Source organism: Oncorhynchus tshawytscha, linkage group LG24 (assembly GCF_018296145.1).
Source record: "Oncorhynchus tshawytscha isolate Ot180627B linkage group LG24, Otsh_v2.0, whole genome shotgun sequence".
Taxonomy (NCBI): Eukaryota; Metazoa; Chordata; class Actinopteri; order Salmoniformes; family Salmonidae; genus Oncorhynchus; species Oncorhynchus tshawytscha.
In genome coordinates, this window is record NC_056452.1 from 28,425,111 (window position 1) to 28,431,756 (window position 6,646).

Consider the following 6,646-nt stretch of genomic DNA (forward strand, 5'->3'; position numbering starts at 1 on the left):
AACCCGTGCCGATATATCCTCCAAACAAGGTACGATACGAAACAAAACCCGTGCCGATATATCCTCCAAACAAGGTCAAGAAACAAAACCCGTGCCGATATATCCTCCAAACAAGGTTACGAAACAAAACCAGTGCCGATATATCCTCCAAACAAGGTACGATACGAAACAAAACCCGTGCCGATATATCCTCCAAACACCGGTTTACCAGGAAGTATTACTTAAATATTCACACAGGCGTTCAATAGAAATGGTCCTGATGGGCATGTTGCCTGTCACTCAACGGTCCAAATCCCAATAGTCTAGTAGTAACTATTTCAATCTCATTCAACTGAAGAGGACCCACTTTTTACAGTAATGAAGCTAAACGGGCTACTGAAGGACGGCAGCAGTAGACACAAAGCCGTCTATAGTAAAGCATCAAGACAGGTGTGTGGATGTGCCATTAGCAGGTTATACTAAAGCATCAAGACAGGTGTGTGAATGTGCCATTAGCAGGTTATACTAAAGCATCAAGACAGGTGTGTGGATGTGCCATTAGCAGGTTATACTAAAGCATCAAGACAGGTGTGTGAATGTGCCATTAGCAGGTTATACTAAAGCATCAAGACAGGTGTGTGGATGTGCCATTAGCAGGTTATACTAAAGCATCAAGACAGGTGTGTGAATGTGCCATTAGCAGGTTATACTAAAGCATCAAGACAGGTGTGTGAATGTGCCATTAGCAGGTTATACTAAAGCATCAAGACAGGTGTGTGAATGTGCCATTAGCAGTCTTCAGACTTTTAAACACTGAGAGATATATATATGTGTGTTTTTTACCTTTATTTAACTAGGCAAGTCAGTTAAGAACAAATTCTTATTTTCAATGACGGCCTAGGAGGAACAGTGGGTTAACTGCCTGTTCAGGAGCAGAACGACAGATTTTTACCTTGTCAGCTCGGAGATTCGAACTTGCAACCTTTCGGTTACTAGTCCAACGCTCTAACCACTAGGCTACCTGCCGTTCTAATGTAGGAATGGTTGACGAGAACCACTTATGTGTTGTGATTAAAATGCTTCACACTGCACCTCACACACACACACACACACACACACACACACACACACACACACACACACACACACACACACACACACACACACACACACACACACACACACACACACACACACACACACACACACACACACACACACACACACACACACACACACACACACACACACACACACACACCTGCCAACCCTCAGCAGCTGAGAAAGTAAAAAAGGAAAGTAAGGAAATAAATCTTTCAAGCGAGGCAGGGCACTGGAAGTTATTTAATAGGCAGGGTTTTTTTGTTGTGTGAAAGATTCATAACCTTGGTGTGCATGGTGAATGTGGGTCACCAGATGTTCCCGAGCGGCGCAGCGGTCTAAGGCACTGCAACTCAGCGCTAGAGGCATCACTGCAGAAACCCTGGTTCAAATCCAGGCTGTATCACATCTGACTGTGTTTGGGTGTCCCGTAGGGCGGGGCGCAATTGGCCCAGCGTCGTCTGGGTTTAACCGGGGTAGGCCGTCATTGTAAATAAGAATTTGTTCTTAACTGACTTGCCTAGTTAAATACATGTTAAAATAAAAAATATATGTAAATGTGTTAACAGCAGGTGAAGAGGGTAGGTTCAAAGTTCACACTTAAACCACGGCCAGGTTGGAGGAAGACCGCCTATGGGTTTCATGGGAGATAAAGTCCTGTAAGATCTCCCCTCGCTGAGGAGTAAAACCTTTTCTGAGATAAAGAAATATGAAATATATCCCACTAAATCCCTCTCAGTCTACCAACAGTTAGAGAGCTATCAGGAGAGAGAGAGAGATGAAATATATCCCACTAAATCCCTCTCAGTCTACCAACAGTTAGAGAGCTAACAGGAGAGAGAGAGATGAGGCTTATGTTAGCTGTCTTATTCGTCTCTCAAAGGGCTGATGGGCATAAAACCCTTCTGTTCACCTTTGTCTCTGGCAGTCTGTCTGTCTGAAGGGCAAGAAGTATCCCATAACACCCCTCACAGAGTTCTCTCCCAAGAACCTCACAGAGTTCTCTCCCTGTTCATATTCCTAACACCCCTCACAGAGTTCTCTCCCTGTTCATATTCCATATCCACAGAGTTCTCTCCCTGTTCGTATCCCATAACACCCTCTCACAGAGTTCTCTCCCTGTTCATATCCCATAACACCCTCTCACAGAGTTCTCTCCCTGTTCATATTCCATAACACCCTCTCACAGAGTTCTCTCCCTGTTCATATTCCATAACACCCTCTCACAGAGTTCTCTCCCTGTTCATATCCCATAAGACCCTCTCACAGAGTTCTCCCCGTTCATATTCCATAACACCCTCTCACGGAGTTGCTATCCTGGGGCTATGTACACACAATGTTCAACTTAGAATGACATTTTTTAAATGTTTATTTATGTTCTTACTGTATTGTTCAGTGTATTGTAGTAAACCGTCCGACACGTTCATTTAAATATTTCTCTCATCACCCGAGTGGTAGTTTTAATCAAAGCCTTCTTTAGTGTCTCTAGTACACAATGTTGTTAGAATCATTTTTTAAAGTTTATTTATGTTCTTACAACTGCAGTGTATTGTAGTTAACCCTTCCATTTAAACCTTAACCGTAGCACAAAGCCTTCAGTGGTCTTGTTGTTCTCGTAGCCCTACTCAGTGGTCTTTGTTGACCGTAGCACTACTCAGTGGTCTTGTTGACCGTAGCACTACTCAGTGGTCTTGTTGACCGTAGCCCTACTCAGTGGTCTTGTTGACCGTAGCACTACTCAGTGGTCTTGTTGACCGTAGCCCTACTCAGTGGTCTTGTTGACCGTAGCACTACTCAGTGGTCTTGTTGACCGTAGCCCTACTCAGTGGTCTTGTTGACCGTAGCCCTACTCAGTGGTCTTGTTGACCGTAGCCCTACTCAGTGGTCTTGTTGACCGTAGCCCTACTCAGTGGTCTTGTTAACCGTAGCCCTTACTCAGTGGTCTTGTTGACCGTAGCCCTACTCAGTGGTCTTGTTAACCGTAGCCCTACTCAGTGGTCTTGTTAACCGTAGCCCTACTCAGTGGTCTTGTGAACCGTAGCCTTACTCAGTGGTCTTGTTGACCGTAGCCCTACTCAGTGGTCTTGTGGTTAGAGTGTCTGTCCTGAGATCGGAAGGGTTGTGAGTTCAATCCCAAAGACTAAAATGGGAATGCTGCGTCTCTACTTAGCGTTACAGATATGGATTGGGGGTAAGGCCCTGTGGTAGACTAGTGTCCTGTCCAGGGGGTGTCCTGGTACATCAAGCTGTCTACAGAAACAGGAGATAGACTAGTGTCCTGTCCAGGGGGTGTCCTGGTACATCAAGCTGTCTCACTACAGAAACAGGAGATAGACTAGTGTCCTGTCCAGGGGGTGTCCTGTCCAGGGGGTGTCCTGGTACATCAAGATGTTTCACTACAGAAACAGGAGATAGACTAGTGTCCTGTTCAGGGGGTGTCCTGTACATCAAGCTGTCTCACTACAGTAACAAGACATAGACTAGTGTCCTGTCCAGGGGGTGTCCTGGTACATCAAGCTGTCTCACTACAGAAACAGGAGCTAGACTAGTGTCCTGTCCAGGGGGTGTCCTGGTACATCAAGCTGTCTCACTACAGAAACAGGAGATAGACTAGTGTCCTGTCCAGGGGGTGTCCTGGTACATCAAGCTGTCTCACTACAGAAACAGGAGCTAGACTAGTGTCCTGTCCAGGGGGTGTCCTGGTACATCAAGCTGTCTCACTACAGTAACAGGAGATAGACTAGTCTCCTGTTCAAGGGGTGTCCTGGTACATCAAGCTGTCTCACTACAGAAACAGGAGATAGACTAGTGTCCTGTCCAGGGGGTGTCCTGGTACATCAAGCTGTCTCACTACAGAAACAGGAGATAGACTAGTGTCCTGGTACATCAAGCTGTCTCACTACAGAAACAGGAGCTAGACTAGTGTCCTGTCCAGGGGGTGTCCTGGTACATCAAGCTGTCTCACTACAGTAACAGGAGATAGACTAGTCTCCTGTTCAAGGGGTGTCCTGGTACATCAAGCTGTCTCACTACAGAAACAGGAGATAGACTAGTGTCCTGTCCAGGGGGTGTCCTGGTACATCAAGCTGTCTCACTACAGAAACAGGAGCTAGACTAGTGTCCTGTCCAGGGGGTGTCCTGGTACATCAAGCTGTCTCACTACAGAAACAGGAGCTAGACTAGTGTCCTGTCCAGGGGGTGTCCTGGTACATCAAGCTGTCTCACTACCTATTTATCTCCCTAGACTCTGTCACTGATATGTGTTTCTCTCCCAAGTCACTGTGTCTCTTCAATTACAATAATTATAGATATGATCCTCCCCTTCACAGCCAATGGCAGGGCTACTCCTTCCCCCTCTCTTCCACAGCCAATAGCAGGGCTCCTTGTTGCTACCCTCTGGGCTCTGCTTCCCTCTCTGCTTCTATTCTATTTACACATCATCATAAATAATAGCTACTGCCACTGCACCACTCTTCACTAGCCTGCAGTGCTGTATTCCCTGGGAACTGTTTTCACAGGGAGAAGGGGGTTATTATGAATGTATGTATGCCAAGTTCATTCAGCTCTGCCCCCAGGATACAACTAAAAAAAAACAGCTAGAACTATATTTCTGTAAAATCTCTAAGATGTAAGACTCTTCTCTAAAACACATATATATATAAATATATCTAAATATATATATATATATATATATATATGTATATATATGTATATATATATATATGTATATATATGTATATATATATATATATATATATATATATATATATATATATATATATATATATATATATATATATATATATATATGTATGTGTGTGTGTGTGTGTGGTTTTCATAGATGTATGAATGCCAGATAGGATTTAGAGGTACTACAATTACAGGCTTACAGTATGCTGTTATAATCTCCACCCGAAACACAGCCAGAAGTGGACTGGCCACCCCTCATAGCCTGGTTCCTCTCTACCCGGCACAGCCAGAAGAGGACTGGCCACCCCTCATAGCCTGGTTCCTCTCTACCCGGCACAGCCAGAGAGAGGACTGCACAGCCAGAAGAGGACTGGCCACCCCTCATAGCCTGGTTCCTCTCTACCCGGCACAGCCAGAAGAGGACTGGCCACCCCTCATAGCCTGGTTCCTCTCTACCCGGCACAGCCAGAAGAGGACTGGCCACCCCTCATAGCCTGGTTCCTCTCTAGGTTTTTTCCTAGGTTCCCGGCCTTTCTAGGGAGTTTTTCCTAGCCAACGTGCTTCTACACCTGCATTGCTTGCTGTTTGGGGGTTTTAGGCTGGGTTTCTGTACAGCACTTTGAGATATCAGCTGATGTACGAAGGGCTATATAAATACATTTGATTTGATTTGATTTGAGTATGCTACATGACATTCGCAACAAAAAAAACTAACCCTAACGTTGAAAATCCACAATATATAACATTTTCGGGGGACCTGACAAAATCCGCATAGAAATCTGAGTTATAGATTTGTCATTCTCATTGACAGCAAGTCTAAGATGCAGTAGATCTGTTCTACGCGCTCTGTTTCTATTCTTCCCCCATTTCTCCAGTTTTATAGATCTGTCTTTTACTTGTGTTTGTGTCTTTTACTTGTAGCTTCAAACAGATGAAACACAAATTATTAACAAAAATATAAACATGCAACAATTTCACTGATTTTACTGAAGTTACAATTCATATGAAGGAAATCAGTCAATTGAAATAAATTAATTTGGCCCTAATCTATGGATTTAACATGACTGGGAATGCAGATGTGCATCTAATGGTCACAGATTCTTTAAGAAATTTGGCCATCACATGGTATTTTTATCATTGTATATAAGATTTGGTTCATAACTGACTTTGAAAATATATATATATTTTTTCTTTGTGTTCAAATTGCCATAGATCAAATGCAATTATGCCTGCCCATACCATATCCCCATCCCCATCCATTGGGCTGTTCAGAACGTTGACATCAGAAAACCGCTCACCCACACCACACCATACATGTGGTCTGCAGTTGTGAGATCGGTTGGAGGTACTGCAAAATTATCTGAAACAACGTTGGAGCCGGCTTATGGTAGAGAAAGGAACATTGAAATCTCTGGCAACAGCTCTGGTGGTCATTCCTGCAGTCAGCATGCCAATTGCACGCTCCCTCAAAACTTGAGACATCTGTGGCATTGTGTTGTGTGACAAAATTGCACATTTTAGTGGCACAAGGTGCACCTGTGTAATGATCAATTGTCCTCAGCACAAGGTGCACCTGTGTAATGATCATTAATCAGCCTCTTGATATGACACACCTGTTAGGTGGGTGGATTTTGGCAAAGGTGAAATGCTCACTAAAAGGGATGAAAACACATTTTTTTGCACAACATTTGAGAGAAATAAGCTTTTTTGTGTACATGGGCAAAAACATTTATAAATGTATTTTCTTTTTTTTCCTAAAATGTTTTACATTTATATTTGTGTTTTGTGTATTTCACAGAGGTTTAAATGGTACAATGATTCTCTGCACATAAACTGAAACTGAATTTCAACCAGGAAAATGGCGTAGCGATTTATG